Source organism: Scyliorhinus torazame, chromosome 12 (assembly GCF_047496885.1).
Source record: "Scyliorhinus torazame isolate Kashiwa2021f chromosome 12, sScyTor2.1, whole genome shotgun sequence".
NCBI classification, from domain to species: Eukaryota; Metazoa; Chordata; class Chondrichthyes; order Carcharhiniformes; family Scyliorhinidae; genus Scyliorhinus; species Scyliorhinus torazame.
The window spans coordinates 51,989,218-52,014,286 of NC_092718.1; the positions used below are offsets into that span (position 1 = coordinate 51,989,218).

At 47.5% G+C, this 25,069-nt stretch overlaps 1 protein-coding gene across 1 annotated transcript in view; it reads right to left on the bottom strand.

Moving 5' to 3' along the window:
* The window catches only part of LOC140386398 (multiple C2 and transmembrane domain-containing protein 2-like), a 606,972-nt gene that overhangs the window by 326,472 nt on the left and 255,431 nt on the right, over positions 1-25,069 (bottom strand). The window lies entirely within an intron of this gene.

Consider the following 25,069-nt stretch of genomic DNA (forward strand, 5'->3'; position numbering starts at 1 on the left):
CACCCGGCTGCCAAATGGGCGGCATGGTAGCACAGTGGTTAACACAGTTGCCTCACAGCTCCAGGGTCCCAGGTTCGATTCCCGGCTTGGGTCACTGCCTGTGCGGAGTCTGCATGTTCTCCCCGTGGGTTTCCTCCGGGTGCTCCGGTTTTCTCCCACAGTCCAAAGATGTGCGGGTTAGGTGGATTGGCCATGCTAAATTGCCCTGAGTGTCCAAAAGGTTAGGTGGTGTTACTGGGTTACGGGGTTAGGATGGAGGTGTGAGCTTACGTAGGGTGCTCTTTCCAAGGGCCGGTGCAGACTCGATGGGCCGAATGGCCTCCTTTTGCACTGTGCGGAGTTGCTTATGGGCTCCTGGGGATGGTCTCTTGTTCAAACACACTCGGTGCCTGATCAAGGGGAGCTGGAGGGGGCTGGGGGAGATGGGAGCCACACCTTGCTGTCAAATCCCCTCCCCTCTCTCCCACAACCCCTACCCAATGACCCCGTTCTGCTATCACTCAGCTGAGGCCCGCAGGACCCAGTGAAGATACTAGGCCTCCTGTGAATGTTATACTGGCAACAGCCATTGTGCCCTCCCTGGCGCTGTCATTCAAGAGACCTGCTGGCTCTGAATGGCTGACAGCTGTCGGCAGGCGTGATCTCTACCACTGTGATCCTTGATCCGGGGAAGCACATTGCTGTCCAATTATATGCCTAGATGGCAATGATTATGATAGGCCTTCCCAAAAAGAGGGAACACGGGGATTCTCATCTGCACTCCAGTTGGCGGGCAAGATTGGGATCAACTCCTGGCAAAATATTCCAAGGGCGCTTTGGCATCGATGCAGACCCACACAATTGGGGGAAGGGGGGGGGGCATTGCTCTCAGATCTGTAAGAACAGGGAGCTGTGAAGGTAAACAGGGCCGCTGGAGCAGTACATCTGGCCCTAATCCAGGCCAGTTGGCCGTCCTGGGCAGAATCCCTATAGTCTCCTTTAAATAACATCCAATGGCTCAACATTCATCATTTTGGGGAAGAGGGACAATTCCACTAGAAAAATAAGCTCAAGAATTCACATCCCTTCACGCCCCTCTTATGTAACTGGTTGTCATGATATCCACATCAGCATATCATGGTACAATCACACACACACTGATGGACAGCCAGTTGGACCAACCAGCACACACATAACATCGCAGCCAATCACCAGTGAGAGCACATGCACTATAAAACAGGGAACACCACAGTTCCTGCTCATTCTACCAGGAGATAGCTCAGAGCACAGAGCACACAGCGTGCCACTCAGACATAGACCATGTGCTCAGTGCCTCACTAAGATAATGATAGGGCTGGGTCCACAGGTTAGCTGGTGAAGCACGTACCCAAGCCAGCAGTTAGTAGTTGTTGTTAAGACAATAAAACAGAGTTGTACCATCTACAGCCGTGTTGGATCATTTGTGCATCAGAACACCCAACACGACATGCCTGACATTCTCCACTTCGGAAAACTTCAATTTCTGCATCCTTTCAGGATTTTTTTCCCCCACGTTAAAAGAATGAGGGCACTCATGATTGTCTGCAGCTTAAGTTATGTTCGCCTAACTGTGTGCTTTCACACGCCCAGGACCCATCCTCAAGATAGTCTTTGAGCGTTACCTTTTTTCCCCTAGGGGAATGGCAGCGGAAGGCAGCTTTTTCTAGTCTCCTAGATCGGGCAACGGTTTTACTGAGGACACAATATGCTATGCATGCAGTACAAGAATGGTTCAGCAGATGGAATTGCAACCTGCATATGGCATAGCTCACAAGCCTGATACTTTCAATTAATAACTTAAGCATCCCAGCTTTCCATTCAAGCCTGCATATTGAATCGCTCCTTGTACTTTTCTGCTCGACTCCTCATCATCTACTCGCCAGACTCCTCGTCAGCTTTGGCAAAGCGACATTGAACGAGCTAGGATTAGGAGGCCAGAGGGAGAAAATAAATTCCGATTTGTGCTGCTGCCTTCCATTACAGCAGCTTTAAAGAGCTCAGAGAACCTCCTGCCAAATCATGTCCGATATTGAGGAAGGCCACGGAGCAGCCAGTACCTCACTGAGCTGCTATTCATTAAATGGCTGAGAAAGGTAGACCGGTTATCAACTGCAGCCGAGGATGATCTGAGCAACCCTGATCGTAGGTGACAGGAAGGAATTTGCCTCCTCCTTGCTGCCTGCTTTGGGAACAGTTCCAAAACTTGTTTTCCTTCTCTCTCGCCGAACTGCAATGTACATTTATATAATAAAACAAAAAAGGGCTTGCATGTTATGGGGAACAGAAGATGTGGAGCAAAGGAATACTCAGCACTATATGTTATACTTTGTGTGGAATGGCATTAGCAAAGATGACGACTTCACAATGAAAGCAGCAAAATAAAAATAAAGGAAATGGGTCCCCCGGCCCCAATTTACAGGGTGGTCCTTGAGGAACCAGTTAATTTACTGCCTCATCTGCTTCAAGTCTTAATCTGTCTATTATCGTGTTATCCAAAAGAAAAGTGGAGTCGGTATCAGACTGATACCCATTGGGGTTGCCAACTGTGACTAAATGTACCCCTGGACGTTTCATCGCATGATTTGCCCCCACGCTCCAGCCTCTAGTCGGCAAACGCATCCACTCTTGTGACGCACTCTCTTCCTATGCTAACTGGAAAGTAAAAAGACTCCAGATGGATGAAGCTTGATTGGCAGCCTAACAGCCTTCTTTTCCCCCGCTTTGTTCAAAGAAAATGACAAAATAAAATCTTTGTTCAATGCCCCAATGATGTTTCGCCAGGGTCTCATACTGCGCCTTCCTGGACATTGATCGTCAATTCTGGGAGAGTCCAGGACAATCCTGGAAGGTTGGAAACTCCAGACTGGAATCCTTCCATCTGGGACTAAGTCCCGTGGGCTGGGGCAGGGAAGGGGATTTTACTCCATTGTGGAGGCCAATGGGAAGCCATGGCCTTTCATCTGTCCCTGGCAGAATTAATTGTGGATCTGGGGTTTTACACCGTCTTCTGCGGTGGGGTGGGCTCGATGGCGCGCGTCCTGCCATAGTATCTGGATGCCATATTTAAAAGGTACTCGGCATCACTGACCCACTGTTGAAGAAAGAAGATTGGCCTCCTGAAGCGGGAAGATGGATCTCCAGGAACACTCTTGACGTTGGAAAATGGACCTCCTCCAGGATACCAAATCTGGAAAATCACCTGTAGATGCTTCCCCCCTCCCCCCCTGCCCACTGCTGTGGTGTTCCAAGGTCTCCATCCCGAACTCCAGAGGAAGCCCCAGGCCTTCGTCCGGTAAGTCCCGGCTTCTGGGTGCCACGATCCAGACACGCATTTCTCACATGTGTCGCGGAGTATCGGGCATGTTGGCGGGGGAAGATTCCGGCTGAGGCTTCATCAGCATCCTATTAGCGGGATTCCCAATCCTCAATGGCAGGCAGCATTGGACGATCCCCCTGTCATTGCAGACAGGGTGAAATGATTATTGGGCTTCCTGCCAAATTACTGCTACCACTCATATCAAAGTTAACTGAAACAAATATGGAAAGCCTCATATCATCTCGATCAGAATGGTCTAACATCTATATCAGCAACCAACTTTGGGCCTAATCTTCCCACTGTTAACATTCTACCTCCAGGCTCAGAACAGTTGAGTCATTCTCACCATGCTCAACAGACAAAGCAGTAGCCCTCGAGGCTTAGGCAGATATTGTCTGAATGAAAAGATGACCAATTGGCAGATCTGATTAATTGTTTAAAGGGACATGCCATTTTCTAACAGGAACACAACTCCATATTAAAGAGATATCCTTTTTGTAAAGAAAAACACTCATAGCTATTTAAAAGTCATTCTCTTATTGTCAGCTTCATCGATATCCCAGGAGAGGTTCATTGAAAGGGCTGATACAGTTTGTAAATGGCCACGGCCCCTATAAATAAACTGTTTAACTCTCCACCTCACATGCAATGACCCGATTTCTTACTGTCCAACATGGACAGGTAGTGAGGGTGAATGAAGGAAATGGGCACTCTCCACAGATTTAATATTAATTACATTTGCTACGCAACCCCTGTTCAATTCAGAGCATGTAGCGAGTTGTCTTGGTACTACATTTCAACAGGACCCCAAGAGTTCAGCTGCGGGAAAATTTTAAACAAAAGCTGGAATTCAAACGATTAAGGGGCGATTTGATCCAAGTTTCCAAGATATCAAGAGTGTAGATTGAGTAATCCTATTTCCGGTGTTCAGGAAATCGAGCACAAAGGACATGGTCTAAAAATTGGTGCCAGGCCTTTCAAGAGTGAAATTAGGAAAGGTTTCTTCACACAAAAACTTGTAGAGGTTTGGGACTCTCTTCTGCAAACAGAAATTGATGCCAATTTTAAAACCACGATTTTTGTCAGCCAAAGGTGTGAAGGGATGTGGAGCAAAGGCAGGAATATTTGGAGATGGTGGAGTGGTGGTAATGATCTAATGCAGAGTCCCAGGCTGATTCCCTGGGACATGGATTCAAATCCCGCCATGGTACGTGGTGCATTTTAAGTTCACTCAGTAAATCTGGGACATAAAACCACAACTGTCAATGATTGTTGTAAAATCCCATCTGGTTCACTAATGTCCCTTGAGGGAAAGAAATCCACTGGTCTGGCCTACAGACTCCAAACCTACAGCAATGTGGCTGACTCTTTTAAGGAAAATTAGGAATGGGCAATAAATGCTGACCCTGCCAGTGATGCTCAGATCCCCTGAAAAAATAAATAATGGGCGGGATTCTCCGGTCCCCCACCTGCGAGTATCTTGGCGGCATGCTGTTCGCTGATGGCGGGATTCTCTACTCCTGTCGCTTGTCGATGAGATTTCCCATTGAAGCCACCCCAAGCCGCCGGGAATCCCGTATGCAGAGGTGTTCTGCCAGCGGGAAAAAGAACCCCATCGGCCGGAGAATTCCAGCCATTATTATGTTTGGTCACAGATCAGCCATGATTTAATTGACTGGTGGAACAGGCTCGAGAGGCTGAATGTCCTCCTAATGCTCCTATCCTGGGCCAAGAAAGTGAGCTCAATGTTCGGAGTAAACAGAGAATCCTAAAGAAAAGGCACTATATTTATCACTTCTACAATGCCTGCTTGTCCAGTGACAAAGATAAGATTGTACAAAATAAGGGAGAGGCATTTTGGGCCCTCAAGCCTGCTCCGCCAGAACATGGCTGCCCTTCTTTGGCAGATAGTGGAGTAAATCATCTCTCCATACAGACCAAACCTATTCAGGCGTGGCATGATGCTTTTTTTCTATTCTATTACGCTATTCAGGGGTGGTTCAGAGTGCGACCCACTCAATGCAACCTTCCACAACCTACGGCATTGGAGAGATGCAATAAAGGTCTAATCTATGAACAAGGGGTCACCATCAGTCATCATTTTTCACTCAAGTCATATTTCATGCTGCAACATGTTTTGTGGTGATCCAACAATTCTCCATGGAATATGGGCAGAGAGGTTTCATCCATCCTTTATTCCATCAGTGGATATTAATCTCCAGAACCCCACCCTTTGCATGAGGGAGTTCGAAGGCAGAATGAATCATAAGAATATCTGAAATAGGATCAGGAGTGGACCACACAGCCATTCAATATGATCATGGCTATCCTTCTGCTTCAACTCTATTTTCCCATCCACTCCCCAGATATCTTAATTCCCCGAGAGACCAAACCTCCGTCTGTCCCAGCCTTAAGTGTATTTAACAATGGAACATCCACAATCCTCTGGGGTAGAGAATTCACAACCCTTTGAATGAAGAAATTCGTCCTCATCTCAGTCCTAAATGGTCGGCCCTTATCCCGAGATTGTGCCCCTGGGTATTAGATTCCCCGACCAATGGAAACAATCTCTCAGGGTCCACTTTATCAAGTTTTATTTATAGGTTTCAACGAGATCAACTCACATTTTCTCAACTCCAGGGAACATAGGCCCGATTTACTCAGCCTCTCGTCGTGAGGACAACTCCCTCATCCCAGGCAAAGCTTACTGAACTTGCTAGCTTGAAGCTGTGGGAACGCTGCGATTTTATTGCGACATTGGGGGTTGCTTCAGTTTGACAGAATGATACAGCACAGTTAGGAGGCCAATCGGACTATCGTCTCCGCACTAACTCTTTGAAAGAGTTAACCAGCTAGTCCCACTCCTTGTTTCTTCGCCATAGCCTTGTAAATGTTTTCCTTTTCAAGAATACACCCAGTTCCCTTTTGAAAGTTTGCACTAAATCAACTTCCACCATCCTTTCGGACAGTGGATTGTGGATTGTAAAGAGTCCCGCAATGTGGCGCGTGAGCTGAAAAATTACTAAATAAAACAGGAGAACGGGTTAATGTACTGGATTCTCCAGCAGGCCAAGCAAAAACAAATTAAAGTTTGACATTGCCCAGGTGGCACTGCCAGGGGCACTGCCAGGGTGCCAGGCTGGCAGTGCCCAGGTGGCATCTTGCCCATGCCAAGGATCGTGCCTGGGGGTGCACTCCCTTATGAGATGGGTGCGGAGAGGCTCGATGACCCTCTTATTGGTGAGTTGGGGGTTGGGGCATTGGGAGTTGCAGCGACTGCGGTGGAGGGTCCAGAGATCGGGGCGTCAATTAAAAATTCCGCCCTGGTCTCTTCCTGCACTGGCGATCAGAGCGGACGAAGTGCAGCCTCAGTGGGGGGTCCTTGTCGGAGCCCAGAAATGAGGCAGAGTCCCATTTAATAGCAGGGTTGTCCTCGGCGCTGCCAGCAGACGAAAACACCCGGCTAAATGTGCTCGACACGGGGACTATTTCATTTCCACTAAACCATGCCCATTGTTTTCTTCAGTGGAAGTGACCTTTCCCATTGAATCCCACGCCAATGATGGCTCATTTTAGATTGTTTCAGCTTGACTGCGTGTAATTTTTACGTGTATCCCATTTTTACGTTTGAAATAGGACAATTATATTCTGGAATTAACAATCAGTTCAAATTGGAACAATGGGCCTGAAGAACGAAAAGTCAAAACTGCAACATTCACATGTGACTGAACCCAAAATCAACAACTCGCTGAAAGGCAGTACTCACTTTCGAGCTGATTAATACGGGCAGGCAACTGGAGTAGATGCACAAGCTGAGATTAGGAATTTATACAGGCAGCACAGAAATAGTTATTTCTGGATTGCAAAACATAAGGCAGCTTTTCTAGACTAAAAAAAACTGTTGCAGCTCTTTGAAGTTCGACCACACCAGCTGATAAATATTACTAAAACTCCTTTTTGTTAACATCTGCACACAAGCTAATAACTGATGATTTCATGTTTAGGCAAATATTTTACAATACAGCCTTTAGAGCTCTTCCGGAAAACAAGGTGACGCTTCCACTCTTTGGAAGGGTTTAAAATTTTGATAAGCATGCTGCAAACACTATATATAGGGTTGTGAGCATAAAAGGACAAGAGTGTGCGAGCAGGGAGTAGGAGAGAGAGAGAGAGAGAGAGAGAAAGCACATGCCAAGACAAAGCACGAGCAAGACAACAAAGCGCAAACGAGCAAGACAAAACGCGAGTGAGACGACCAAGCATGGATGAGTGAGACAAAGAGAAACAAGAAAAGCGTGAGTGAGCCAACAAAATGGGTGCAAGTGAGACAAAGCGCAAGTGAGACGATAAAGCGCGAGTGAAATGACAAAGCGTGAGTGAGATGATAAAGCGCGAGTGAGGTGACGAAACTCAAGTGAGATGATAAAGCGCAAGCAAGATGACAAAACACGAGCGAGACGACAAAGCGTGAGACGACAAAGTGCGAGCAAGACAAAACACGAGCAAGACGACAAATCACGAGCGAGACGACAAAGTACGAGCGAGACGACAAAGCGTGAGACGACAAAACACGAGCAAGACAACAAATTGCGAGCGAGTGAGAGGCAGATTTAGCAAAAAAAAAAAACTACGGCTTGGATTTCCCAGCCCCCGTGTAGCGGGTTTTCCGGCAGCGGAGGCCGCATGCTATTGGCCAATGGCAGGATCTTCCGGTCATGGATATCATAGAATTTACAGTGCAGAAGGAGGCCATTTGGCCCATCAAGTCTGCACCGGCCCTTGGAAAGAGAACCCCACTCAAGCACACACCTCCTCCACCCCATCCCCTTAACCTAGTAACCCCTATTAACCTTTTTTTGGGACACCAAGGGCAATTCAGCATGGCCAATCCACCTAACCCACACATCTTTGGACTGTGGGAGGAAACCAGAGCACCCGGAGGAAACCCACGCACACACGGGGAGAACATGCAGACTCCACACAGACAGTGACCTAAGCTGGGAATTGAACCTGGGACCCTGGAGCTGAGAAGCCACCGTGCTAACCACTATGCTACTGTGCTGTCGCTAAGAAGGCAATGGCATTTTCCATGGCTCACCAAAAGCGCTGCCGAGGAACCAGCCGGCCAATAACAAGCTGTCTCCGCTGCCGGAATACCCGCCACAGGGAAGGGGCGGAGGAGGATCCCGGTCAATGCTGCCCAAGGCTTTGGGTCAGCAAGCGTTCTTCTCCCCAGCACTCCAGTCACTGAATACATTTTTTGAAAAGTTTGAAGGACATTTTGTTTTAAATATATATTTCTTGTAGCTGCATTATGAACCGCTCTCTTGTTAACCGTCAAAGTAGATTTTCTGCCACATTTTGTTAATATATGTAAATACAATTTGGGGCTGGTACCAGAGATCGCATTTCCCTCCATTCCTCAATATAAAAAGAACAAAAGCATTGGTTTAATTTCCTCAAACAGTCACACAACTGCTCTTTTTAGGCAGTAAGTTTTTTTCCCACAACTTTGACATCTGAAGAGTTGCGAAGGGCAGATCAAAGTTTAACTAAGTGGATGAGCGGTTACTCAAAATGTCTGGAGGCCTTAAAATGGCCTTCGGCCTTGACTGATTTCCTTTTCAAGGTGTCTTTTTCTTTTGCTTAATAAATTCCAGTGCAAGTTTGCTCCCAAATAACACAGACCATCTAATCAGTACTACGGTCTGTTAGCTCCTCTTACGTGGATCTTATGCAAATCTGCCGGGAGCACCTTTCACTGGCAGCTTTATCCCTTTACTTTGTATTCAGAGGCGTAATGGGCTGGAGAAGGATTTCAGGCAGAGAGGCCTAGCTTTAATCAGCGAGTAGCTCTGGGATCAGCTGTCATGCCCATCAGATTAAACACTAAATGAATATCTCAAAACTTCACTCATCAGTGTCACTTTCCCTCATGCAAAGGATAATGGGTAATCCCCCAGACAGGTGGAACACAACATTTGACAGGCTAATAATGTTACAACTATTCCAAGGCTGAATAATAAAACGCCGGAGTGAATAATGATATTAAACCCAGCGTTAATAGAGGAGGATTACGCCTCACAAAGCTGGTCGGGAAAAGTGTCAAGTTAGTGGACCTTGACTGTTGGTAAAATAATTGGGAGAGAAATGTGTGGTAATTGTATACAGAAGCTATGTGTCTCCTGTCAAACAAGTAACATCTCAACTAGGCAGCTTTCGAGCAAAGGGAGAGGGGATAAAAAGGCTCCGTTGGTGCAAAGTAAGAGAACAGCTTTGAGAAAACGCATATTAAAATGTAAACTCCGTTGCGGTTTTGTACAATCTAGCAGTGAGAACTGAACCAAAGCGTTTCAATCAATCACCTTTCCCTTTTTGAGTTCCTTTGGCACAACATTTACAGCCGGCACTACTGCAGGTCAATGATACAACTAATGATGAGGGCCCCAACACTCGATTAGTACTTGATGGAAAGTTATGGCATAAAAAAAAAAACATGTGCTGTGCCTCTGCCATTTCTGTGGCATAAATAATATATTCCAATGGGATTACTTCAGTTAGATTCGACAGCTACATGATTCCAATTGAATTACAGTAGAGAGCGCCGCACTGTCAAAATCCTGATGCCCCACCGAAGACTAGAATAATAATCGTTATTGTCACAAGTAGGCATATATTAACACTGCAATGAAGTTACTGTGAAAAGCCACCTAGTCCCCATATTCCGGCACCTGTTTGGGTACGCAGAGGGAGAATTCAGAATATCCAATCCACCTAACTGCACGTCTTTCGGGTCTTGTGGGAGGAAACCAGAGGACCCGGAGGAAACCCACGCAGACACGGGGAGAACGTGCAGACTGCGCACAGACAGTGGCCCAAGCCGGGAATCGAACCTGGGTCCCTTTTGCTGTGAAGCAACTGTGCTAACCACTGTATTACCTACCTGGGAACTCAAACACTCTCTAGTTTAAATTAATAATTGCTGGTCCCTATGTGAATAATACCAAAAACCTAGGGGTCTGGCCCAGGTAGTAACAAGATGGGATGGGAACTTGCTGCCCTTTCCCTTTTAGATGGTAGTGGTTGTGTGTTTGAATGACGCTGTCGAAGGGGCCTTAACGAGTTGCTGCACTGCATTTTGTATATCGTACACACACTGCTGACACTATGCATTAGTGGCGGAGGGTACGTACGTTTAGGGCGGTAGATGAAGATCAAGCAGGCTGGATTGTGTCAAATTTCTTTTTGAGTGCTGTTGGAGCTGCACCCATCCAGGCAAGTGGAGAGTATTCTATCACGCTCCTGGCTTGTGCCCTGTAGATGCTGGACTGGCTTTGGGGAATTAGGAGGTGATTTACTTACTGCAGGTTTCCCACCTCTGACCTGTTCTTGCAGTCAAAATATTTATATGGCTGGTCCAGTTCAGTTTCTGGACATTACAACAGTAACTACACTTCAAAAGTACTTCACTGGTTTTTAATGTACGTGGAGGAGATTTGACATTGTAAAGGTGCTGTACCAATGCAATTTCTTTCTTACAAATTAGCCCAGATATCTATGGTCCTCCCCTCAACACCAGAAGGTGTACTTCCAGGACCTCTCTCTTTATTGACCTGATGTGATGCATTTTCTGCATTTTCTGTTTTATTAACAGATTAAGAAGTTTTAATCTCCATTCGTGAAGTGATGGATGTTTACCTATAAATTATTGACGATACATTTCATTCCTTTTTTAAAGTACTGAAAATGACACATTTCAGTAGATTGTGGTTCTTTTTATGTTGGTCCTGACCCTCAATAAACCCGCTTCAGAAATATTTTGTGTTTCCATAGATTCCATGCACAGTGCAACATTATGGTTTTAATGGAAAAGTTCTAGACAATCTCTGCATCGTAACAGGCGGCACAATAACCCAGGATCAAATATACATTTGTTTATTGCTCCCTCGCTAACGCAGTAAGCATATTAAATATTTTTTCAGTTGCAGAGACGGCTTCTTCACATAATAGTACACAGCGACATTGCCTTTGTTTTTTTACACAGCTATATCACAGCTAAGGGAATTTTGATGACACAAATAAAGTAACAGCGTCCATAAATGGCCATAAGGAAACTTTTGCAGTTTCTTGAACATAAAAGCAGCAGTAATCATTATTACCACTGCACTCAGTGCTTTTCGATTGTTAAGCAACGCTTTGAAAATGAAACATACCAAACTATCCACGTAACTGGTCAACTATCAGGAGCCCCGATAAAATTGACAAGTTCCCAGGAACCCTGTTACTACTAATAAGCGCCCAGGAGCTCGGACAATATTTGCAGCCTTCCAGGCGGAGTAAGTATCAGGCAAACCCTGTAACAGTTTCATAGAAACATAGAAGATAGGTGCAGGAGTAGACTATTCAACCATCGATCCTGTTCAGCCATTTAACGTGATCGTGACTAATCCTCTATCCCAACGGCATACTTTCCGCTCTTCCCCATACTCCTTTGGCACCTTTAGTGTCTGAAAATCTATTGATTTCTGTCATGATATTCAAACACACACATCATGATAGACACACCAACAGACAAATCAGAACACACAACACCACAACCAATGACAGAAAGATATAAAAGCACAGACACGACCCCCGGTGGTCAGTATTAGCTGCAGAGGAGAACCAGGACACATCTATTGCCAAACACACTCAGGTCAGGGAGACAGCACGTGCAGAGTATCCAGAACAAACTGTATTATAAGAGTTAAAATAAAATAGAGTTGTACCACATACAACTGTGTTGGCTCATCTGTGCACCAGAGCACCCAACACCACATGGTACAGGAGTGGATCGATACCTGCCGGCATACCTCAGTGTACAGAGACAACCAGCAGTGCCCAGGCAAAATGATAGAGCTCACGGTTCCGCAGCCGCTCCAGTGCTACAGCGATCTCCGCGAAAACTGGCGGCGATTCCGGCAAGTGTTCGAATTGTTCCTGGTGGCAGCTGAACTCCAAGACCTGGATGATAGCGAAAAAATTGAATTTCTCCTCACCATCGCCGGTGCAAGGGCAAGAGAAATATTCACAAGGTTCAGGTTCTTCAGGAGGCAGCAAAGGTACGATTACCAGGCAGTCCTGGACAAATTCTCCAAGTACTGTGAAGAAAACGCAATCCAATCGGCAAGTAAAGGTAAGAAAAGCGGCAGTACTCACCTCGTGGCTGGGATCCCGGAGCCCGAATTCCCAGAGGCCGAAATCCCGGGCCTGAGAGAGGGCTGGGTCGAGGTCGGCGGCCATCTTGCTAAAGGTATCACGCTAGCACAGTTGCGCGAGCAGTGCGCAGAACCGGAAGTTTTGTTTGCGCATGCGCGAGATGCTGCGCATGCGCAGTCAAGAAAACGGCCATCGGTAAAGGAACAGCGATCTGAGCATGCGCAGTCGCTTCCTACGTGCTACATACCGAGCGTCAGGATGTCAGAGGCCCCAGACTGCACCAATTTAAAGGGGAAACGTCCCAAATCCAATTTAAAAGGGAAACGTCCCAAATCAAAAAAACAAAAATCTGTTAAAGCTGTAAAACAACCTTCCCTCACCTGGAATGACAGCACATTGCCGCAAATTGACCCAGGAGATGAATTTGACCTCCGAAGAACCCTCCGACAAGCAGTTACCTACGCACAAGCCGATGATTCCGACCTCGAATACTTCGATGATGATCTTTACAGTGTTTCCGGACCTCGCGAGCCCAATGATAGCTCCGTGGTCCTATACGACTATGACTCGGACGAACCTTTCGTGTTGCACATTGGCGGCCCCCACATTGAATCCGACGCAGATGCGGATTCATTTTTCGGATTTGAGGATCTTCAATCCAGCAGATATGACGTCCCAACTTATCAGTACCGGATGATGCTGCAGCCTGACATTAACAGACAGGGAGCGCTGCAAGCACACGGAGAGTACCCTGCTGCCACACAGAGCGTGGCCCACGTCCCGCTCAACGTTCCCGACTCTATGAAAGAAGACATGCAAGACTCCAGAGCGCAGTCCTCGCATGAACCAGAAGTGACTCCAGTGTCACAAGCCTCCACAGCAAGCTCGTGGACAGACTCCACAATTGCAGAAACGCAAGACTCCAGAGCGCAGTCCTTGCACGAACAAGAAGTGACTCCAGTGTCACAAGCCTCCACAGAGAGCTCGTGGACAGCCTCCACGATAGAAGCAACGCAAGACTCCAGAGCGCAGTCCTTGCACGAACAAGAAGTGACTCCAGTGTCACAAGCCTCCACAGAGAGCTCGTGGACCGCCTCCACGATAGAAGCAACGCAAGACTCCAATGTGCAGTCCTTGCAGGAACAAGACCATGAGGGTCTAGCAACCTCTCCTGACCAACCAGCGGCAGACGATGCAAGTCTGCCATGCTCACGTGAACAGCAAGAAGGCTATAACAGCCTACCATGCTCCACTACACAGCAGCATGACCATGACGGTCTCTCATTCTACAATGAAGGGCACAGCGCTGAAGACTGTTCAAGCCCAAATGAAGACAAGCCAAAGGAATCGCCTCGTCCAAGCCCGAAGAAAAAAGGTTTATGCGCTGACCTTCAGGATCATTATAGCCGAACAGATTAATAATGCTGCACGGCCACAGAAGGATGCTGAGGATTTGCTAAAGAAATTAATTGAATGTTTAACTTGCAAGGAGCAGACTGAGAATTGCCAGTGTTTTAGTACGGATCGAAAAAATGGACAAGACATTGATCCTCAGGTAATGGAAATAATACAACCTGAATCATATCTACAGCAGGGACAAATGTCTCCCTTCAACACAACGCCGCAAAGTCCCAACTTCGGAGACCAGCAGTTAGTCAGTAATGACTCTTCAAACCTTGAGGGGAACATTAATTGCATTGAACCTATACACACTCCACTGATAAATGAGCTGAACATTGGAGCAAGAATCCTGAGGACACCGACATCAAGTAGCCAGATAACGAATTTAAAACCCGCAGCAGTTTCAAGTGAACCAAGTGTGCTTTCCACTAATGGTGAAGATGCAGATAAGGTCGACCCGATTATCCATTGTACCACACTAACCCCAGTGATTAAGCAGTTATGTATGGGGAGTATAATGTGGGCAATTGAGAACAGTAAAAGAGAGACTGTGACCATGCCAGTCCCAGCAAAATCAGACCCAGAGACCATGAAGGCATGTACATTAGACAAAGATACATATGAGGTACCTGAGAAGAAAAGTGAAACGGAATGTTCTTTGGAAAATAGTACAATGTCGATAGAAACATTGGATCCTATATTCGAGACCATACATATGGGAGAATTTGGGGGTAATAAACAAGGTTCTGCAATGTCTGGGGGAAGATTTAAAATTCCAAAGAAGAAAAGCCCAAATGAAAGACAACGGCAAGACAATGACAGTCCACCGACATGGTGTGCACCACCAGATGAAAACTCTGACAATTTACCCAACCCTAGTGAACAGCAAGCTGCTAATGAGGATCTATCCACGGGATGTGAGACGAGTGACGACAGCATCCCACTTCCCATGCAAAAGGTGCAAGGTGACAGACCTCGCCTAGTGCGTACCAAGGCACTCGACGATCACGGTGGGACCACTGACGACTGCGGTTGCGGCGCACCACTTCCACCCTCGATGGCTCGAGCCTCTCCACTGGCTGGTGCATTCCTGCATGTTCCGACTCCAGAAGTGCAGCTTCAGGGAATCTCGGCTGCCTCCAGTGAACCTGTTGGGACTCCGGACGGGGGGCATCGACGGAAGGCAGACCGGACTCCAGATGGGGAGCAGCCAAGCGCTGACTCTGATTCGCGCACGCCAGACCTTGCTCCGCACGGGCGGTGTCACGGCCTCGGTGATGGCACGCTCAGGGTGACGGCGGATGCCATGGCGACAGGGAATGGATCGCGTGGCAGTCCCACTGGGTCGGCAGTGGCAACCAGCACCGGCGGTCCAAGATGGACACACCAATTCGCGCCATCGCCAGACGTTGATGCGAGCAACAATTCTCTCTCCAAGGCGACATGCTTCGACGTTTCTCTGCGGAGTCGCCCTTCCGGCACAGCAGGTGGCCGGAACCAGCGTGCACGGTCTCGGCCAACTTCCACATCTGGCACAGTCATCGCCTTGCATGATATTAGTGATGGTGCCACTTCGATGGCAACGACCCATCGGCTACAAGATGCCGTCCACCACAAACATAAAAAGAAAAAAGACTCCACCTTGTTCCTGGCATGCAGGGCGGATGGATTGGTGCGTAGGCGCAATCAGCGAGCTTTGCGCCGCCTTCCACGCTCGCAACTGAACCGTACGCACACGCCGGATCCTCCACTGGTTCCCAAGGATGACTTCGTGGAGATGCCACGGATCATGCCCCGTCCATCGCCACCAGAACCAAACCATAGCCAAGGCAACACTAACAAAGATGTTGAATGTTATATTTGCACGAATAAAAAAACCAAGCACTGCACGAAGTACAACAAATGGAAAAGTAGAGACTTCGGCAGCAGCATCACCTCCAACAGTCCAAGGTGAACCAGTGTGACCCCAAATCTCCACAGCTGAACCGGCTTGAGGACCAGCCCATTCTTGAGGCGGTCACCCATTAGACTGGACTTATAACGCTGTTCATACGTTCAAAAAGTCAAACACTTCTGTATTATAACCTGTTGTTGTTTATTGTTCCAGATATCGTCTGACTGGACCGCTGTTCAAGTTTTTTTTCTCTCGCATCCATGTTTTGTTATGGTACAACCTTGTTAGTGTGACGCACCCGACATCGCCCCATGTAAATAGTTACGTCATATACACACGCTGTACACAACACACACACACACTCTTAGATGCACTCACGACACAATTATATTTATAACCACGTAGGCACATATCTTTGTAAAAAGGGGGGATGTCATGATATTCAAACACACACATCATGATAGACACACCAACAGACAAATCAGAACACACAACACCACAACCAATGACAGAAAGATATAAAAGCACAGACACGACCCCCGGTGGTCAGTATTAGCTGCAGAGGAGGACCAGGACAGACCTACTACACGACACACTCAGGGAGACAGCACGTGCAGAGTATCCAGAACGAACTGTATTATAAGAGTTAAAATAAAATAGAGTTGTACCACATACAACTGTGTTGGCTCATCTGTGCAGCAGAGCACCCAACACCACAATTTCCTTCTTAAATATGTTCAGTGGCTTGGCCTCCACAGCCTTCTGTGGTAGAGAATTCCACGTGTTCACCACCTTTCACTAACTTCTAGGTTCCGAAAATGCTCTAAGATCCCTGGTGATTCTCTAGAGATGCTGACACAGATCAGGGATTCGGGCAAATACTGACCCACTCTACCCCCCCCCCCCACACCCCCCCCTCCAAGTTGTGACCCTCTCAGACAGGTCCCCTGTGAATTCTGATACACTCCTCGAGACCTTTGCTAATTCTATGGTCCCTAAGGTCATGTGAGTATTGACACACTTATGAAACACCGATATATATTGACCCAGTCGCAAAGATAATTATGAAGACACAGAAGGTGAATAAACGTGTGTTTATTGTCGTCAAAGAAAATGACCACTAAGGCTGCGCACACGCAAGAAGTCCCAGTCAGGATGAAATTAAATGAAAATGAAAAGAAAATCGCTTATTGTCACAAGTAGGCTTCAAATTAAGTCACTGTGAAAAGCCCCTAGTCGCCACATTCCGGCACCTGTTCGGGGAGGATGGTACGGGAACCAGAATGCCGGTCCCTACCCAGGCTGGCCTTTACATGTCACGGTAACCCGGCCCCAGTGGGAAAGCTCATATTCCACGATCCCACGGGGAGATCAATTAGGGGATCTTAAGGTTATTATACGCCTCTCCTCCCCCAAGTCCGAACGTTCCACTCCAGTGGCCAGCTGTGGGGCCTTCTTCGCTATACGCATGTGGCTGTGCCTCGCCAGTGGTGGGGTCGAGTGAGGGTGTGCGTATAGAGTCGGCAATCGTCTTTTTCATGATGAACGATGGAGGATCAACACTGGGGGCTTAGCTTCTGTTGCGTCGTCATCCGGAAGTGCTGATACTTCCATGCCCATCTCCAAGGCCGAGTCGTCATTGTCCTGTTGGTCCGGATGCTGGCCTACGGTGGATTGTGCCTCTTGACTGCACGAGGGGCAATAGACTCACTGATGTGCCTGGTGTGGTTCCCTCTGAGGCAGATTCCCCGCCCTTGAGGTCGTCCACAGGTTCCCACATGGTCTTCCTTCGGGTTCTGACCTTGTACAAAATGGGCCCCCTTCTCTCCAACATGACCCCAGGGTCCCAATGGGCAGGGTCCCCAAAATTACAAACATGCACGCCGTTGCCTCTCTCCGGCCTCGGATTGTCATTGTGCTTCTTTTGGGGGTCCTACTTTGTTTCTACTTTCCCACCTAGACTTAGAAATGTCAGGCTCCGGTGGGTTCGGATAGCTCCACCTTGCTACCCCTATTTGGCGTGAGGAATGGTCCGACAAAGGAAGAGGTACCTTGCCAGCTTTGTATCAAGGGATCCCGTATTCTGTTTCCTCATGGCTAGTTGTGGGCATCTACAAGGACCAGAAACATGGACCTCCATGAACGGCCTAGCATGCAACCGCACCCAGGGGCACCGTGGCCATTCCCAGGGATGGAGCAAGGTCAACGGAGCTTCTGGTGTTCATTGCATGCTGGGCACCATTTTACCACGCTCCCAATGTCACTGTCGATTCCAGGCCACCACATATAGCTCCTTGCCAGCATCTTCATCTTCAAGGTTCCAGGGTGTCCACTATGCACATCCTGTAGGATCGTCTCTTGACCCAGTCGCAGGATGATCATGCGAGCTCCCGATAGCAGGATACCATCCTCCACACTGAGCTCCTGCTGCTTCGTGATGTGGGGTTGCAGCTCTCCCGGGGGCCATTCCTGTAACCCGCTGTGCAAGATGATGTGGCGTAGTTTTGTCAACGTGGGATCCCTTTAGGTCCACATACAGATCTGCGCAGACCTCATCTGTTACTGGGGGGGGGCTCACAGGCAGTGGGAGTCGACTGAGGGTGTCAGCGTTTGCTATCTGTACTCCCAGGTGATGCTCAAACATGTACTCGTAAGCCACTAATAACAACGCCCAGCACTGGATCCGGGCAGAGGCTATGGGAGGACTTCCCTTGTCCTCCTTAAAGAGACCCAACAGGGGCTTTTGGTCAGTGATTTTTAATTTTTATAAATTTAGAGTACTCAATTAATTTTTTCCAATTAAGGGGCAATTTAGCATGGCCAATCCACTTACCCTGCACATCTTTGGGTTGTGGGGGCAAAACCCACGCAAACACAGGGAGAATGGGTAGCACGGTAGCATAGTGGTTAGCACAATTGCTTTATAGCTCCAGGGTCCCAGGTTCGATTCCCCGCTGGGTCACTGTCTGTGTGCAGTCTGCACGTTCTCCCCGTGTGTGCGTGGGTTTCCTCCGGGTGCTCCGGTTTCCTCCCACAGTCCAAAGATGTGCAGGTTAGGTGGATTGGCCATGCTAAATTGCCCTCAGTGTCCAAAATTGCCCTTAGTGTTGGTTGAATGGGGTTACTGGGTTATGGGGATAGGGTGCTGTGGGCTTGGGTAGGGTGCTCTTTCCAAGAGCCGGTGCAGACTTGATGGGCCGAATGGCCTCCTTCTGCACTGTAAATTCTATGAACTTGTGGACCTTGTGTTGCCCTTTTATGTATTTTTGTTTTATTTTATTTTCATGTACTAAATGATCTCTTTGAGCTGCTCGCAGAAAAATACTTTTCACTGTACCTCAGCACATGTGACAATAAACAAATCCAAATCCAGATCCAGATCCTTTACATGCGTCTCGGATATCGGTCGAGGCATGGGGACGCCCTGTTTACTCTCAATTTATAATCGCCGCAGAGAGGGACTGACTTATCCAGTTTCAACACCAGGACCACTAGTGCAGCCACTCTGTAAATCGGACTGGGCGTATGATACCCAAACTTTCCCAGTGCCTACCTTCACGAGCGAGGCGTAACGTACCGGTCGCCCTCTGAAGTATTCAGCTGGGCCTCCAAGTCGACTTAAATTCTTGCCCTGGCCCCTTCATTTTCAGATCATTGGTCAGAACATTGAATACAGGTATTGGGACGTCTTGTTGAAGTTGTACAAGACATTAGTACGGCCACACTTGGAATACTGTGTGCAGTTCTGGTCACCCTATTATAGGAAGGATATTATTAAACTGGAGAGAGTGCAGAAAAGATTTACTAGGATGTTGCCGGGACTTGATGGTTTGAGTTATAAGGAGAGGCTGGATAGACTGGGACTTTTTTCCTTGGAGCGTAGGAGGCTTAGGGGTGATCTTATAGAGGTCTATAAAATAATGAGGGGCATAGATAAGGTAGATAGTCAACATCTTTTCCCAAAGGTAGGGGAGTCTAAAACTAGAGGGCATAGGTTTAAGGTGAGAGGGGAGAGATTCAGAAGGGCCCAGAGGGGCAATTTCTTCACTCAGAGGGTAGTGAGTGTCTGGAATGGGCTGCCAGAGGTAGTAGTAGAGGCGGGTACAATTGTGTCTTTTAAAAAACGTTTAGATAGTTACATGGGTAAGATGGGTATAGAGGGTTATGGGCCAAGTGCGGGCAACTGGGACTAGCTTAATGGTAAAAACTGGGCGGCATGGACTGGTTGGGCCGAAGGGCCTGTTTCCATGCTGTAAACTTCGATGATTCTATGATTCTATTTTTCCCTGGCCCTCCTGGAAACCTCTGAATATTTCCCAAGGAACATGTACGGGCAGGAAGTGCCCATCCAGAGGATTTGCTGCCAGTCCAGGTGAAGTGTCTGTAGCCAATTGCAGCCCAACTATTACTGGAAACCTAACTGTCTGCTGCCTGTGGATGACCGGTGTGACGGTGGTCCTTATGATGTTCAACAGTCCCCCGGTATATATCGCTAGCCGGGCCTTGGTATCACGCAAGTCCAAGGGCAGGATTCCTGTGCGAAGCCAGCGGAAGGTTTGTTGACCGATGATGGAGCGCTCATGTTGATCTCCATCATTAGGGGATGACCATTGAGTTGAAATCTAATCCGAAGCAGTACCACTTTAGCAGCCATTATTCAATTTAGGTGCATGGTGCATGGGTTGTCCTCCTCAGGCTGGGCCATGTGCGAGGCCCTGGCACGGGACGACTTTGGGCCTTGTTGTCTGCCCAGCGCACAAGCATGGCAATGCCACTGGTACTCCCTTCATCCTCCGGGAAGGTATCACGCTACTCTGTGATGGCCCTTGACCATTGAGTCCGGTCGTGATGTTATGCACTTGGTTGCTACTTTGGTGGCGATCTGATCATGCGAGCACTGCCCTGAGAGGGCGTGGCACATATCTACTTGGGCCGTCCAACACTGTGGACGCTGTAAGCAACGGAACCCTGGAGCTCCTCAACCCACTTCTCAGAATTCTCACGAGGGGGCTCGCTCGATGGCACTTTCCAGGTCCAATGTTGGTTCTGTCAACAACTTCCTCCGAGTTGCCATGTTGTTAATCCCGCACACCAAACGGTCCCTTAACATCTTCGAGAGGGATGAACCAATCTCACAATATTCTGTCAGCCTTCACAGCAGTGTCAGTAAGTCCGTTACCGATTTGCCCGGAGTCCTCGTAGCCGCAATAAACTGAGACCTTTGCATTATCACAGACGGTTTTGGGCGCTAATGATTCACCACTCACGACCAGCCTGGCAGTGCCATCTGAGTGCCAGCTTGGCACTACCAGCCTGCCAGTGGGGGGGGGGGGGGGGGGGGGGGGGGGGTTGTCCCGTGCGAGGCTGAGTCTGGGTGTTTAAAAAGTCACTGTGGAGTTAATGATTGATTTTCTCCTTCTTACTTTTTCAGAGTAACTATCAGAGTAAACCTGACAGTTAGCAAAATCGCTCCTGTCGGATGGTTCGCACAATTGTCCAGAGGAAGCTAGCACGCCTGGGCAATTGCCGGGTAAACCCTTATGTGGGAACGTCCGAGAGGGATCCCCCAGCATATCATTGGGGTACCCGTTAAATGTGATACGGGGGAACTAGGAGGTTATGAAATATATTAATGCCTTGCGCTTTTGTTGGAATGACCCATTCCTTTCTACACGCCAAAGTCTCAACCAGAGTCAACTTGCCAACCAATCAGCACCCTTTTCTCCTGGAGTATAAATTGTTGTGATAGTTTGGCATTCTTGTGTTTGTCCTGATGAGTGTGAGATGAAAAGCTTCAGCAACATGTCTCTCTTTTCAGGGATATTCAGGTTTAGTTCGGACACCTTGCTCTTGCCCATTGCAGCTGGACATTGTGGGAATATCGGCAATAACATCATCACTGCCGCACAACTCACAAGATGCTCCGAGCAAATGTATTTTACTCTGCAAGGTAGACTGATTCATGTTCACACAACCTTCAAGGAAATAGAGTTGAGGAAACACTGGACTGGCAGGAATTGCCTCAGTGATAGCCCCTCAAAGCCGATGTCTGTAAATGATTTGAATACAAAGTGGTGCGGGTGTACCACTAAATGCTTCCAGTCTATTTCTGAGAACATCTATCAATGAGCAGCTCCCTCCCTTGCTCTCTCTTAATGCTTTACCCGAATAAGTGTATTGGCATTGATACAACACCAATTAAGAGCGTCTCAGATCTCTGGACATTGTTTCCGGAGTTTGTGCCCCCATATCACTTCTTATAACAAATTAGAAAATCAAAAGTGTTGAGTTTCTGAACAGGGAATGTTTGAAGTTTACTAAAAGCAGATGTCAAGGAAGTCAGACAATTTTAAGACATTAAGATACAGAAAAACAATGAAGAAAGTTGACCCCAGAGGTCCAGCGAGCATGTGTTAAAAATCTAGAAAGAAAAGAAGTTATATACTTCTTCGATATCAAACACATAATCTTTACAACTCCAAAGATGTCTTGTCAAACATGGTGACATGAACTTCTCCAGCTCCTTGGTTAAGAAAACATTTCTGTCTATTAGTTTCCAGAACTTTTCAAATTTGGCACAGTGAAGAGTTTCTAAAAACAAATCATGATAAAACGTCTCGTGCATTAATCTCACAGATGAGGCTCGATACTAAGCATTAATATTTCAGCAATAAAAAAAAGTATTTTTGGCAATTGAGCAGCTCATCATTACAGTGTGTTAAGGAGAGACAAATTACTCAAGAGGGAGGGGAACATGTTCTTCCTGTAAACAGGAAAAAGTAAATTGCAGATCTGGCATGCCTGACAATGAAAGATAGAAGTGCGTCAGTTATTACCCACCAGCTACTTTCCTGCACAATGATATATTCGGTCTGTGGGAGCAGAAACCTGCCTCGGCAGTGCCGTGGAACAGGTAGCAATGGGTTGGTTGCCCATTATAATCACCGACCAATATATTGGAAAGCACGGTAGCACAAGTGGACAGCACTGTGGCTTCACAGTGCCAGGGTCCCAGGTTCGATTCCCCGCTGGGTCACTGTCTGTGCGGAGTCTGCACGTTCTCCCCGTGTCTGTGTGGGTTTCCTCCGGGTGCTCCGGTTTCCTCCCACAGTCCAAAGACGTGCAGGTTAGGTGGATTGGCTACGGGGATAGGGTGGAAGTGAGGGCTTAAGTGGGTCGGTGCAGACTCGATGGGCCGAATGGCCTCCTTCTGCACTGTATGTTCTATGTTCTAATATTCCCTTCATTCCCTGTGAGAGAATTGAATGTCCCGCTGGGGCAGATGACATGGAGACCATGTGATACAACCCGTTTTATACTATCGCCCGAGTCACCCGACTACACCGTTAGGCTCTTATAATGGCGTTCACTTCAATTTAACACAAGGCCAAGATTACAAAATAGATTCCTTATTGAAGGAAGCATATAAAGATATATCTCTCATTTGCTGGTTCAATGTAAAACTGGTATCACAGATTGCTCGTCCATTACAGAAGAAGCTCCCCTTTCATTTCCATGGAATGTTTTACACCTGGGTGGGAAGTTAAAAATATACACCGAAGTATCCAGAGTTCAACTCGGAATGCCAGATAAGCCTGCAATAAGAAAAGATCACTCTTAGCCAGCTTTCACTCAAACTGCTTCCCATATTTAACCGATTGGTGCAATGTTCTGTTTGGCACCTTATCATGTATTTTTCCTCCCAGTTAATTACTAGCAAAGCTGGTAAGAAAGCTAAACCTTAGGGCAGCGTAGAAATGTGGCACTTATTTCACCAGTGAAGACTTAAATTTGGTTCCCTCTGGTTACTGACCCTTCTGCCATTGGAAACGACTTTTCTTTATTTAGTCAGTCAGACATGTTCATGATTTTAGACGCCTCTACCAAGTCTCCTGTAAGCCTCCTCTGTTCTAATGAAAACAATCACAACGTTACTGTCCTGTCTGCGAGTTTGGAGGGCGTGATGTTAAAGGAGACTTGGCAAGTTGCTGCAGTGCATCTTGTGGACGGTGCACATTGACAGCTACAGTGCACAAGGGGTGGAGGAAATTAATGTTTTCGGTGATGTGTGGAGACCAGTTCTATTCACTTCATGATGTCTGATCAAAAATTCTATATGAATTTAGCATAACTGTTCTATTTTGCAATTCTACACCTGAGGAAGTGAAACCCAGCATTTTGATGCATTCTGGCCTCTAGCGCAAAGTGGCAAAAGGTGCTGAATTGAGGGCCACATAACACTGTGTGCCTATAGACTTTAAGAAGCGAAATCCGATATTCTATTACCATCTCCTATATGGCCAATGCAGTCGGCAGGTAACAGAGGTTTTCATCTGTTCGTCTATGTTCAAGACGAAGCCTGCGATTTTCCGCCCCTTCCTGCCGGCCGGATCTTCCAGGCCCATCAAAGGCAACCCCCTCCCCCCGCCGCCCACCCACCCACCCAACACCGTCGCACCCCCACCCCCTTCCTTACCCCCCTTCCCCCGTGCAGCGGGTTACCTGGAGAGCAATGCAAGAGCCAGTGACTTTGGTGGGACCACAAGATCCCACCGGTGGCCAGTGGTCTGTGTGGAGTTTGCACATTCTCCCCATATCTGCGTGGGTATCCTCCGGACGCACCACTTTCCTCCCGCAGTCCAAAGATATGCCGGTTAGGTGGATTGGCCATGCTAAAATTGTCCCTCAGCTTCCAAAAGAATAGGTGGGATTAGTGGTTACGGGGATAGGGTGGGAGCGTGGGCCTGGTTATGCTGTTCTTTCCAAGGGGTGGTGCAGACCCGATGGCTGAATGGCCTCCTTCCGCACTTTCGAGATCCTATGATTCTATGACGGGATACCTACTTCCCCTCCAAGGAGGTATCATTTTCTGCAAAATCAAAGGTCTGGAGGGGTGCGGGTGGGTTGCAGAGGTTACAAACATAGGAGAGTGAGGCCAATGAGGGATCCAAACACAAGGATAAGAACTTTAATTTTGAAGCATCAGCTAACTGTGGGCCATGGAAGATCAGCAAGAACCCAATAGTTACTGAACAAATGCTTGGTGCTGAACCTTAATGGCCAACTGCTCCCTATCAGTGTCTTTCCCTGGATCTCTGAAGCTCTGATACATAGGTACATATAGAGAATTATCCATCGTTCATCAAATTAGGGTTGATGGAGCACATGTCAAAGAAGTTCAATTTGCACAAAGCTTTTTCTGTTCATTAGATATCTGTCCTCATTAATCGTGGCCACCAGTA